The following is a 14245-nucleotide window of genomic DNA, read 5'->3' on the forward strand; positions in this document are numbered from 1 at the left end:
GCCGAGGGGACGTTTTTCAGCACAAAAAACGTGCTGAAAAACTCGGCTTATACTCGAGTATATACGGTACCTAGTCCTTCCTTGTATAGCTTGAAGCGGTGCATCAGATGTTCCTGCCTCTGATGCAATTCAAGGAAGACAAGATAACGATATTCTTAAGCCGAGGATAGGTGTCTGAAATGGGGGCCTAAAAAACATAGGTGGAAGAAGATGAATAAGTGAAGAAAGGGGCTGAGAGAAAAGCCTCTCTTTTTTTTGGCGGGGGCAGGGGGTTCATCTAAACAGGAAGTGCTTTTCTAGTGCCTGCAGTGAATAAGAATATCCGTTTTCTTTCCAGAGAGTAACAAACTTAAACTGAGCAGCTGGAAAGTGCTTTAAATTTAACTTTAATGAGCACTTTACTATTGTTTTATGATGCTTAAACTAATAAACACATTATATATATAAAGCAATAATGTCCTTCAAATTTATGCGGCTGTGCGTGCTTGGATTCTGATCACTTATCTGGATAATTAAGCAATATCAGTAAGGAAGCAGATAGCAGAAATCTGATATTAATCCATCCTTCTTAATAGTAACACAAAACCAGTCGGGTGTAAAGCTGTTCTCGCCTCTTTAATCCCCCTTTTACCAATACTTTTGGCATCATCACATCTCATTTATTCTCAAAAACTAGGCTGACACATACTATTGCCAGTTTATGCTTAATTTAGGCTTTAAAAATAAATAAATAAATAAATAAATAAATAAATAAATAAATAAAGAAAGAAAGAAAGAAAGAAAGAAAGAAAGAAAGAAAGAAAGAAAGAAAGCCTGGCTAAGGAATTGACAGGAAAGGGGGAGGGGCTGAAGATTATGGAAATTACTTGTGAGAATAGCTGGTTCAAAGCTTTCTAGCACAAAAAGGTAAAAGGTATGTGAATGGGACTTGCTTGCATTGCTTTCTGCCACAATACTTCAATTAAAATTCAGCAGTAAAAGAAGGAATGGCATGGAGGTGCCAGATTTGTTTCTCTCTCTCTCTCTCTCTCTCTCTCTCTCTCTCTCTCTCACACACACACACACACACACACACACACACACACACACACACACACCACACACACCACATCACAGGAAATTCAATGTAGAGAAATATAAAGTCTTACACTTAGGCAAGACAAACCAAAAGTATACATATAGATTGGGTGAAACCAGGCTTAATAGCAGTAACTGTGAGAAGGATCTTGGAATCTTAGTGGACAACCAACTAAATAGGAGCCAGAAGTATGTCGTGGCAGCCAAAAAAGCCAATGTAATCCTAAACTGCATTAACAGAGGGATATAATCAAGATCAAATGAGGTATTAATACCATTCTATAAAGCCTTAGTAAGACCACACCCACAATACTGCAACCAGTTTTGGTCACCACACTATAAAAAAGATGTTGAGACTCTAGAAAAAATGCAAAGAAGAGCAACCAGGATGATTAGGGGACTGGAGACTAAAATATATGAAGAATGGTTACAGGAACTGGGTATAGCTAGTCTAGTGAAGAGAAGGACCAGGGGAGACATGATAGCATTCCAATCAGTGGTGGGTTGCTCCCAGTTCGGTCCGGTTCTTGTGAACCGGTAGTAATGGCGGCAGGAAACTCCGTCCACCTGGCTGGACGTCATCACGGATTATCTGCGCCTGCGCAGAAGTTTTGTGCATGCGCAGAAGTGCACATGTGCCCATTGCGAACCACTAGCAGAGGTAAGTAGAACCCACCCCTGATTCCAATATTTTAGGGGCTGCCACAGAGAGGAAGGGGTCAACCTATTTTCCAAGGCACCTGAAGGCCAGACAAGGAATAATGGATGGAAACTGACCAAGGAGAGATTTAATAACCTAGAAATAATGAGAAATATTCTGACAATGAGAATAATCAACCAATGGAACAACTTGCCTTCAGAAGTTGTGGGAGCTTCATCACTTGAGACTTTCAAGAAGAGATTGGTCTGCCATTTGTCAGAAATGCTGTAGGGTCTCCTGCTTGGGCGGGAGGTTGGACTGGATGACCTACAAGGTCCCTTCCAACTCTGTTAATCTAATCTAATACATAGACACATGCACACATATCCACAAAGCTGTTGGAGTAAACCATGTTTTGTCTGAATATCATTCTGATTGAAGAAAAAAAAATCTTCAAAAATACTTGATGGAAGATTGGCCTTGTGAAAAGTAAGTAGACTGTTCTGGATAATATCTTCATCATCATTACTATTGCCATTCATGAATCTCACTCTTTTCTAAAAGTAAGTAGGTGATTCCTTACTCCAGAGGGTTTACAGTTTAGATATTAATATATGAGAGACAGTGAACACAGAGACTGATGAGGAAAGAATATATATAATGGTGTCAATTACATGTGCTTTGCATTAGTTGCTTTGTGGCTGAGAGTTAAAAGGTTTTGACAAAAAATACATTATTTAATCTATGTTGCTGCTGGTTTATACCGTTTCTTCCTTATTTCTCAAACTATCATTTATTCTTCTTCCTGGACCGATAACATGTAAATTCTCCTTGGCAATGTACTTTACGTGTATATGAACTATTGTCCCACAGTTGTTAGAGTGGGGATAGGCAGTCTTGGAAATGGGACTTTGTTCTGATAAAGATTTGTTCAAAAACGCCCCTTGAAAACAACTTCACAGAGTAACATGTCCTTCAGTTGTTAAACGCTAAAGCATTTCTCTTGTTTTTCTGAAGGAAATGGGCTTTTTCTAGATACAATGTATAGAAATCTTAACTGATTTTCAGTTAAGAGAAGCATCGGAAAAGGTGCTTCACATTGTATAAAGTACCTGAGCAAAGCGAAAAATGTTGTCTCATGCCTTGATAAGACCCTCCATGGTATATAGCGCACATTTTTGTTCCCAGTTTACAAAACTGAAACAAATAACAAAACAGGGCAATAAGAATTCAATCCAGCTTTGTAGGAAAACTAACTTGCCAGACTTTTTTTTAAAAATGCTTTAATTAAAAATGACCCAGCATCTACAGAAACAGCTCCACCCAGTCTGGGAAAAATAGACACTGCAATATCATTAAGGTTTTTTTTTGTGTGTGTGTGTGTGCTGCAATAACACAATTACTGAAATTCTTCATTCTTTGAAATGAACTTACCTCTTCATTACAAGATAGATTTGAAGAGTTAAATAGTCACCTAAGTGTTTTTGTATTACTACGTTGTCATTTATTTATTTTTCAAATTTATGATAGCTCAGAGTCACCTTATAGGGGAGACGGGTGGCATAAAAATTAATTAATTAATTAATTAAATAAATAAGTAAGTAAGTAAGTAAGTAAATAAATAAGCTGCCCATCAGAAAACAAATGACTCTGGGTTTCCCAAAGGTGCTTTTTCAAAAGGCAACTGGACTTTGTTTTTCCTTGAAGACATTTCCCGTCTAATTCAAGAAGCTTCTTTAGTTCTTTTCAAATTGAATCAATTTGTCCAATTATGTATGATGTTCAACTAGTAGAGGAAAAAAGAAGAATCTTTACAAAGTTTTATTTTTTTCACAAATATATATAACATCTAGTGAACAATGTTGAAGGCACCATAACGGTAGGAACTACATATGTGAACTAATAATTACTAATTGAAAATAAAATTTAAAAACTCAGATATGTGATTTTTAAATTTCAATAGTATTTTAAATCAAGGTAGAAGGAGCAAAATAAGCTAATTGTTAATAATAATAATAATAATAATAATAATAATAATAATAATAATAATAATAATAATAATAATAATAATAATAATAATAATAATAATAATAATAATAAGGCCCGGAGGTCAGGAAGTTGATGGAGTCCAGGAGGAAGCTCATTCCAGAGGGTAGGTGCCCCCACAGAGAAGGCTCTCCCCCTGGGGGTCACCAGCCGGCATTGTTTGGCTGACGGTACCCTGAGGAGACCCTCTCTATGGGAGCACACCGGTCGATGGGAGGCATAAGGTAACAGAAGGCGGTCCCGTAGATATCCGGGTCCTATGCCATGGAGCGCTTTAAAGGTGGTAACCAGCACCTTGAAGTGCACCTGGAAGACCACAGGTAGCCAGTGCAGCTTGCGCAGGAGAGGTGTTATATGGGAGCCACGAGAGGCTCCCTCTATCACCCGCGCAGCTGCATTCTGGACCTAAACTGGAGCCTCTGGGTGCTCTTCAAGGGGAGCCCCATGTAGAGAGCATTGCAGTAGTCTAGGTGAGAGGTGACGACGGCATGAGTGACCGTGCATAGGGAATCCCGGTCTAGAAAGGGGCGCAACTGGCGAACCAGGCGTACCTGGTAGAAGGCTCTCCTGGAGACGGTTGCCAAATGCTCTTCAAAGGACAATCGTCCATCCAGGAGAACGCCTAGATTGCGCACCCTCTCCATTGGGGCCAATGATTCGCCCCCAACAGTCAGCAGAGGTTGCAGCTGACTGTACTGGGATGCCGGCATCCACAGCCACTCCGTCTTGGAGGGGTTGAGCTTGAGCCTGTTTCTCCCCATCCAGACCCGCACAGCTTCCAGACACTGAGACAGCACTTCGACAGCTTCATTGGGGTGGTCCGGGGTGGAAATGTCCAGCTGGGTGTCATCAGCGTACAGTTGATAACTCACCCCAAAACCACTGATGACCTCACCCAGTGGCTTCATGTAGATGTTGAACAGGAGAGGTGAGAGAACCGACCCTTGTGGCACCCCACACAGGAGGCGCCTTGAAGTCGATCTCTGCCCCCCTGTCAACATTGTCTGCGACCGGTCAGAGAGATAGGAGGAGAACCACTGCAAAACGGTGCCTCCCACTCCCAAACCCTCCAACCGGCGCAGCAAGATATCATGGTTGATGGTATCAAAAGCCGCTGAGAAATCTAACAGGACCGGGCCAGAGGAATAACCCCTGTCCCGAGCCCTCCAGAGATCATCCACCAATGCGACCAAAGCCGTCTCCATGCTGTACCCGGGCCGGAAACCAGACTGGAACGGGTCTAGATAGACAGATTCATCCAGGTACTGGGGTAACTGATATGCCACCACACTCTCAACAACCTTCGCCACAAAGCGAAGGTTGGAGACTGGACGGTAATTACCCAAAACAGCTGGGTCCAGGGATGGCTTCTTGAGGAGGGGTCTCACCACCGCCTCTTTCAAGGCAGTGGGAACAACCCCCTCCCTCAAAGAAGCATTAACAATTCCCTGGAGCCAGCCTCGTGTAACCTCCTTTATGGTTCTTCAAGGCTCACAGCTGCTTTTCAATGTGGAGATGGCAGCTACAGCTGTGCAGGCCTTTGCACAGGTTCATCTTGTCTGCCAGTTGTGTCCTTTCTTCAACTGGCCCTTCAGATGTTTATTTGCATCATAGCCAACTCGTAACTAGACTATTACAGTGCACTCCACTTAGGTCTGCCTTTGAAGACTATCCAGAAGCAATAATTGATACAAAATGTAATAGCACAAGCAGTAATAGATTCTTCATAGTATGCCCTTGTGTCATTGCTGCAAGCTGCAGTGTTTGTTGCCAGTAGGCTTCCACATGTAATTCAAAGTGCTGGTCACTACCTATAAAGGATCTGTTTTATGAAGAACCTGTTATATCCAGTTGGCTTTGCCTGCCCTGAACATCCAGACCAGTGGTGGGTTTCAAATTTTTTTACTACCGGTTCTGTGGGTGTGGCTTGATGGGAGTGGCAAGGGAAAGGATACTGTAAAATCTCCATTCCATCCCCAATCCAGGGGAAGGTTACTGCAAAATCCCCATTTCCTCCCAATCAGCTGGGACTTGGGTGGCAGAGAATAGATGGGGTCAGGGCCAGTCAGAATTTTTACTACCAATTCTCTGAACTACTCAACATTTCCGCTACCGGTTTTCCGGAACTGGTCAGAACCTGCTGAAACCCAGCTCTGATCCAGACCTACTATATGAGGTCCCTCCAATTAAAGGCTGCCATTTGCAGGATCAAGAAAACATTCTCTGTCATGACCTGACCACCCCGCCCCTCAATTCTCTGGAATAGCTTCCCCTCAGAGATACCAACAATGCCTTTCTGAAGTTACAGAAAAGCCTTAAAACATTGCTCTGTTTCCAACTCTAAGATTGAAGTGGATATTATTTTGGGGCTGAAACCCTGCTTTTTTTTCTTTTTTCTTTTTTTTTCTTTTTCTTTTTCTTTTTGGTACACTTTCCTGTTTTAGTTGTTTTAATTCATGATGCCTTTTTTGCGAATTTTGTTTTCTCTTTTTATGTTTTTTTGTAAGTTACTCAGAATCTTCTCAAGTGGGTGGCTACATGAATTGAACTGAATTATAAATCTCAGTCATAGAAACACTTCGAAAAAATTGGAATGATGATTACAACCTTTTTTTCTGTATGTGGCAGGTGGTCTGATGCCATGACAGATGATGGTAATATTACTGTCAGCTTGGCTTTTACTCTAAGTCCAACACCATCAATTCACATTTTCAGATGTCTACATGCAACTGTTCTTTTGCACCCCTAAAAGGCAACAAATAGGATTTCTTCCTCAATCTGGTCAAAAAAGAGGCACTTCTTCCTTTCTTTAAGACATTCATGTGGCCTCAACAGCTTTCCCGGGGGACAGAGAACAATTTCAGAGCAGAGTTGAGAGTTAAGCAGAGAGCTGTAACTATTTCTTACTCACAATTTTTGTTTCTCAGATTAATAGCTTGTTTTATCCTCCAGAAGATTCTCCAAGATATTTGGAAGATACTTTGCAAGGGAGTCTCTGGTCTTTAACAGTTCAATACACATAAATCAGCCTGTATTTAATATTAGAGGTATTGAACATAATAAGATATTTAATAAGCCACCGTGCTGATGAGGGAAACTATCACTTTATTTATAAAATAATTAGTCTTCTGTTTCCATGACAGGGAGGATCAGTAACATGTAAGGGTTGCCTTTATCTATCTACTCATTTTATATTTGTACAAAAACAGTAAAATGTTTTTACAGAATAGGCCAATAGTGCCACAGGAATTGAATTAGAGCATCCTTAATTAATATGTCAGAATATAAGAAATGGGGGAAATACATATAATTAAATTCTTGCACTAAAAATGAGAACTAAAAAACTGACTAAAATAGAGTACTGCCTCTTTTTGTTCCTTAAAGGAAAGTGTCACTTTTGCTCCTTTTGCTTTGCACTTTTCAGTGATGAATTGCTGGTGGAGAAAACTGTTTGAATGGGATGTTCCAAACACTACATACTCAATGTCAAGATAACATCATCCATACAGTATTAATAAATTAATTAAAAAAATCTGTAGAAAATTTGGCAGGTCGTTTTGGAGGCAGAAATATTCCATTTCTATGAGTTGGTTCCATTTTTAAAAAACAGGTTCTCCCAATCCACCCTCCCCACTTTCAAATGCTGAGGGCAGTCCAGGGCTTAGAAGAGATAGGATAGTAGACAAGTGGTGAAATCCAAATTTTTTTACTACAGGTTCTGTGGGCGTGGCTTGGTGGGCATGGCAGGGGAAGGATACTGCAAAATCTCCATTCTCAGGGGAAGGATATTGCAAAATCTCCATTCCCATCCCACTCTGGGGCCGGTCCAAGGTGATATTTGCTGGTTCTCTGAACAACTCAAAATTTCTGCTGCCGGTTCTCCAAACTGCTCAAAATTTCCCCTACCGGTTCTCCAGAACCTGTCAGAACCTGCTGGATTTCACCCCTGTACTAGATTAACCATGGAACTTCACCCATGGCTAGCAGTGTGCAGCCTTTATTGTGCAAAACCTCACATTGAAATGAGTATGCAGAATGTTTATAAAAAGGAAATATGAAAGACCCTTTCTCCTTTTAATTTTGGGTTAACTGAATAAAAAGTTCCATCCTCCATTTCCTCTTTTATACTTTTAAAGTGTGTGTGTGTTGAATGCTAACTAGATTGTAACATTTATACAGCCATGGATTCAATGGGAGCTAAATATCCAAATTTCGTTCTACCAGACTCCAGGGCATAATTGCAACTCCAAATGTAAAGCTATTTTTTTGTTCATTCCAGAAGGTTTTAGCAGATATTACTTCTAGGGTGGATTACAGAGCCTGGATTATCATGATTGTATGTATCTTCTCTGTACTCTCCTGCCAGAATCAGTCATTTTTAATTTTTCAGTTTTTCTTATTCATAAGAAAACTTAAAATTTTAGATTTTTGTTCACTCTTCTGTCCAATCTATTCATTTTTGTGTATATACTTTTTTTAAAGTTTTGTATTACTTTAACATTTTTGACTCATAAACAAACTTGTGACTTCTGAATACTGCCTCAGTTTGTACAAATTCTTCTATTTTTAGTGATAGTCAACAATATTGAATGTGGCTGGACAACACCACAAATGTTATCCTTATGGAAACAGCTAAGTGATGTTACAGGTTATAGGGAAGACTTTGGCAAATAGCAGTTCCATGTGTTATATTCAAAACATAACTGTACCAAGAACATCTCAGGAGGATTAGTGGGATTAATGCTGTGAAAATGATGGGCATAACCAAGGAAACAAAAGCTTCCTTCTTTTCACATCCATATAATATATGGATTGCATGTTAAAAATGGACAGGGCTTCAATTGTCCAATAATGCTTGCTATTTTGATATTGTCTACCCCCAGACCAGGGGTGAAATCCAGTAGGTTCTGACAGGTTCTGGAGAACCGGTAGCAGAAATTTTGAGTAGTTCGGAGAACTGGCAAATACCACCTCTGGCTGGCCCCAGAGTGGGGTGGGAATGGATATTTTGCAGTATCTTCCTGCCATGCCCACCAAGCCACACCAAGCCCACCAAGCCATGCCCACAGAACATGTAGTAAAAATTTTTTAAAAAATACCTGTATTCTATTAAATGCCCTCTCATTTAGTACAAAATAAAGCAATGAAACGCCTCATTTTTTCTTCCCCAGCCTGGGTTTTAACTGCCTATATCCTACTTAAGGTAAGTAGGTTGTATCTAATGGACAGAAATATTATTTCTAGAACTGTCAGAACTTTGGGCTTCTATGCATCTTTTCTGTTGATGAAGCCCTATGCTGCAGGTAATAGGTTAATATACAATCTCCAAGAATGACTCGGTTAAACATTCTGGTCATATCCCCAAGAAGTATTGAGTTTATGGGGAATATTGGTATTCCCTGAATCTTTAACCTTCATGACAACTAGCCAAACATTCTGAGAATTACAGGTGTTCCAATCCCCGAACAATCCCCAAGCTGGAAAAAGCTAACATCAATTGAGACTGAACATTTCTTGGTTGTATTATCAAATGACAGTTTGATGAAAAGAAGGGGAAAAAGGAAAAGGAGGTCTTTGCAGGTCTTTAGGTTTATCCAAACATAAAGACCTGCAAAAAAATAAATAAAAATTCAGTGAATTATGTGAAGTGGAGGAGGACAGATTAAACCCCCCTATTGTGGTAATTTAGCATTTAACCTCTTGCATCTCATGTGCCCAAATACATTATAACATATTTTTCAATTAGTTTGCACTCTTGCTTGCAATAATTATACAGAAACAATTCACATTGTGCTGAAGAATGATCTGAAGTGTTATGCCTGTGATAATTATCACACTTCTTCTGCTCCCTCCAGGTCATTAGGGCAGTAAAGAGGACACCAGGAGAGCATTAATGAGCTCTCATTGAAGATGTTAAAAAGGGCATATTGATCTGTTTGTCCAAGGAGGAGATATTTAAGCCATTGTGCTGAGGGCATGAGAGACACAGATTGCTATCACAAAGCCTTTTATCCTAAACCTTTCTGTTTCTGGCTTCAATATTGTCCAGCCTCAGCATGTCTGGTTGCAGAGGTCATGCAATGTTTAAATATCTCTCTCCCTCTTCCTCCCTCTCCCCTCTCTCTCTCCCTCTCTCGTCATATTGTGCTTACAATTATGTTTTACAATAGGGATTTCTTTTTAAAAAAATATGTGTTTTGGAATATGCTTTCTGCATATTCATATTTCTCTTTGTAAACAGAGCTCAATCCAATAAATATCTGGTTTAGCTCTTCTTGTAATTTCTTTTATTGAAGATCCTGGTATGTTTTTGCACATGAAATGCAATTTTTACAAAGATGCCACATTGATAATGAATCCCTACTCCATGTGTTTTCATCCCTTTCCTTGTTTATTTTGTTTTTGTTTGTTTGTTTTTCATTAATAAAGCCTCAAGCAACTCAGGAAGACATGAGCATAAAGAATGGTTTCATTTATATCATAGTTCTGAACAGCTGTGACCTTCATGGAAAATCTAGCTGCCCATCCTGCAATTAAAAACTGCTATCTGGTAATAGTGCATATACGTGGACTTTTTTGTAGTGCCACTTGTCTTGGGGAAATTCTTTCCTCTGTAGCTAAGAAAATCTTCGGGATGTTACCTAGTTGGTCCGGTCTGGTTCATGGAAACTCGTTGTTTACAAAGTCACTTAAAATATTAACAGCCAGAGTTGTAGAAGGAAGTATGATGGGAAAGATAGGTCTGAAGGCTCTTAGATTTTAAGAAGAGAGACAATATTCCTGATTTCCAGTCATTTGTGACAGACTGGCAAAAGCCTGATAGGGAGGCAACTGAAGATTCAGTATGAACATGCGGGGAGTTTGTGGAATGCTTAAAACATTGTACTTTCAGAATTGTTTTCAAAGACAACATAAACCATCAAAAGTTAAACTAAACTATAAACTAAAAAGAAATCACACTGTGCAGAGTAATGTTGTGTCTGTGGAACAAGGAGAAGGAAGGTTAGACTATAAGAATAAGAAACAAAAATACCCTGGGCCAAGTCATGTGTATAGTCTAAATTGACAATGGTTTAAAACCTTCACCAGCATTTGCTAAAACCATATTATTATTATTATTTTTTGCTCAAGGAATAAACTGTGGTTGGATGTTGAATATTTCCTTCAGAACCATAACTTTAGATATGTCATATTTATTATGATGCAAGCAGATCCAATAACACAAATAAAAAGAAAACATTTAAAAAGAAAACAATTAAAAAGAAAACATTTCTTAGGTGATCCTAAGATGGCGCCGACGAAGGCTGCCTCGGTGAAATGCTCTCTAATTGTTTCTTTATTTCTAATTGTTCTCTGTGACTCACTACGGATTTCCTACTCACGAGACCATCTGCTAAAAATTAAGGAACATTTCTTTAAGGAGCAGCTTTCTTTAATCTCACCCCCGCCTGTCTTTACAAACACGGAGGAGATTCTAACACAGGAGGAGGCAATTCCCACGGAGCCATGGATTACTAAAAAAACCAAACGACGGAAACGAAGGAAAAGAGGTAAACGATCTGGGATCTTAAACAGATTAAGAAGTCGCATTAAAACTCCTCTGCCTTCAATTTTCCTAACAAATATACGCTCACTTGCAAATAAGATGGATGAAATACTCCTCTTAAACAAATACTATTCTGATTTTCGCAATTCAGCAGTCCTATGCTTCTCTGAAACCTGGTTAAATGAATCAATTGAAAATAGCAGCCTGAACATTCCAGGATTTCAAATTGAACGATCAGACAGGATTCCAGAAACATCTGGTAAAAAGAAAGGAGGAGGCTTATGCCTATATATTAATTCAACCTGGTGTCAAGATTTTAACATAATTTACAAATTCTGTGACAACAATTTAGAGACTCTAATTATCAACTGCAAACCTTACTATTCGCCTCGTGAATTTTCCTCATTTCTTCTAATTGCTGTTTATGTCCCACCACAAGCCTGTGTAAACAAGGCATTACGAACTCTAGCTGACCAAATCATGGAGGCTGAAGCCAAACACCCTGATTCACTGGCCATTGTTTTGGGAGATCTAAACAAGGCAAACTTAAGGAAAGAACTACCAAAATACTTTCAGCATGTCAATTGTCCCACCAGAGGCAAGAATACTCTAGACCACTGCTACACAACACTAAAAGATGCCTATCGGTCTTTACCACGTGCAGCTGTAGGACACTCTGATCATTGCATGATTCACCTTGTACCTGCTTACAGGCAAAGACTTAAAGCCATAAAACCAATAATTAAATCAGTGAAAACCTGGACGGAGGAATCAGAATTAAAGCTACAGGCATGTTTTGACTGCACTGATTGGAATATTTTAAAGATACCTCTGCAGACCTGGATGAACTCACAGATACTGTAACATCATATGTCAGCTTCTGTGAAGACCTATGTGTACCTACAAGGAACTTGCAAATACACAGTAACAACAAACCTTGGTTTACACCTAAACTTAAGCAGCTACGACATTCCAAAGAGGAAGCCTACAGAAAAGGTGATAAAATGCTGTACAATCAGGCCAGAAATGCACTAACAAGGAGATAAGAGCAGCAAAAGAAGCTACTCTGAAAAGCTAAAGAATCAATTTTCAGCAAATGAACCAGCAAACATGTGGAAAACTCTTAAAATATCACCGGCTATGGCAAACCTCCTTCCCAGGCTGAAGGTAATCAACAACTGGCAGATGACCTGAATGAGTTTTACTGCAGGTTTGAAAGGAAACTACAGCCACCTATCTCCACAACCCCCATCTCAGACACACCAACAACAGCCAAGCCTCCTACAACTGACCCCATTTCATTGGGTTCACAACCCCTAGTGATCACAGAAAAGGAAGTGCAGGACCTATTTCACAGACAAAAGCCAGGAAAAGCTCCAGGCCCAGACAAGATAACTCCTTCTTGCTTAAAAGTCTGTGCTGACCAATTGGCCCCCATCTTCACCCATATTTTCAATAAATCACTAGAGATGTGTTATGTTCCTTCTTGCTTCAAACGCTCTACCATCATCCCAGTGCCGAAGAAGCCCACCATCAAGGAACTGAATGACTACAGACCAGTTGCTCTAACATCTGTAGTCATGAAAACCTTTGAAAGGCTAGTGCTTTCCTACCTGAAAACCATCACGGATCCGCTGTTAGACCCCTTGCAATTTGCATACCGAGCAAATAGATCAACAGATGATGCTGTTAATATGGCTCTGCACTACATCCTACAACATCTTGAGTCTCCAAAGACCTATGCAAGGGTCCTTTTTGTAGACTTTAGTTCAGCATTCAATACCATCATTCCAGACATTCTCCTAACTAAGCTAAACCAGCTACAGGTCCAGAACAGGCTTGTAAGTGGATCACAAGCTTCCTAACAAACAGGAAGCAGCAGGTGAAGCTAAGCAAGATCACATCAAATACCTGTACAATTAGCACAGGGGCCCCCCAAGGCTGTGTGCTCTCCCCACTTCTCTCTGTATACCAATGACTGCATCTCCAATGATCCATCAGTTAAGCTACTGAAGTTCGCAGATGACACAACAGTGATTGGTCTCATTCGAGACAATGACGAATCCGCATATAGACGAGAGGTCGAACGACTAGCCTTGTGGTGCAACCAAAACAATCTGGAACTGAACACACTCAAAACCGTAGAAATGGTGGTAGACTTTAGGAAAAACCCTTCCATACTTCCACCTCTCACAATACTTGACAACACAGTATCAACAGTAGAAACCTTCAAATTTCTGGGTTCTATCATATCGCAAGATCTCAAATGGACAGCTAACATCAAAAACATCATTAAAAAAGGACAACAAAGAATGTTCTTTCTGCGCCAACTCAGTAAGCTCAAACTGCCCAAGGAGCTGCTGATCCAATTCTACAGAGGAATTATTGAGTCTGTCATTTGCACCTCTATAACTGTCTGGTTCGGTTCTGCAACCCAACAAGAAAAACACAGACTTCAGAGGATAATTAGAACTGCAGAAAAATAATTGCTACCAACTTGCCTTCCATTGAGGACCTGTATACTGCACGAATCAAGAAGAGGGCCGTGAAAATATTTGCAGATCCCTCGCATCCTGGACATAAACTGTTTCAACTCCTACCCTCAAAACGACGCTATAGAGCACTGCACACCAGAACAACTAGACACAAGAACAGTTTTTTCCCGAAGGCCATCACTCTGCTAAACAAATAATTCCATCAACACTGTCAGACTATTTACTGAATCTGCACTACTATTAATCGTTTCATAGTTCCCATCGCCAATCTCTTTCCACTTATGACTGTATGACTATAACTTGTTGCTGGCAATCCTTATGATTTATATTGATATATTGATCATCAATTGTGTTGTAAATGTTGTACCTTGATGAACGTATCTTTTCTTTTATGTACACTGAGAGCATATGCACCAAGACAAATTCCTTGTGTGTCCAATC

The sequence above is a fragment of the Ahaetulla prasina genome, chromosome 1 (genome assembly GCF_028640845.1).
Source record: "Ahaetulla prasina isolate Xishuangbanna chromosome 1, ASM2864084v1, whole genome shotgun sequence".
In the NCBI taxonomy this organism is placed as follows: domain Eukaryota; kingdom Metazoa; phylum Chordata; class Lepidosauria; order Squamata; family Colubridae; genus Ahaetulla; species Ahaetulla prasina.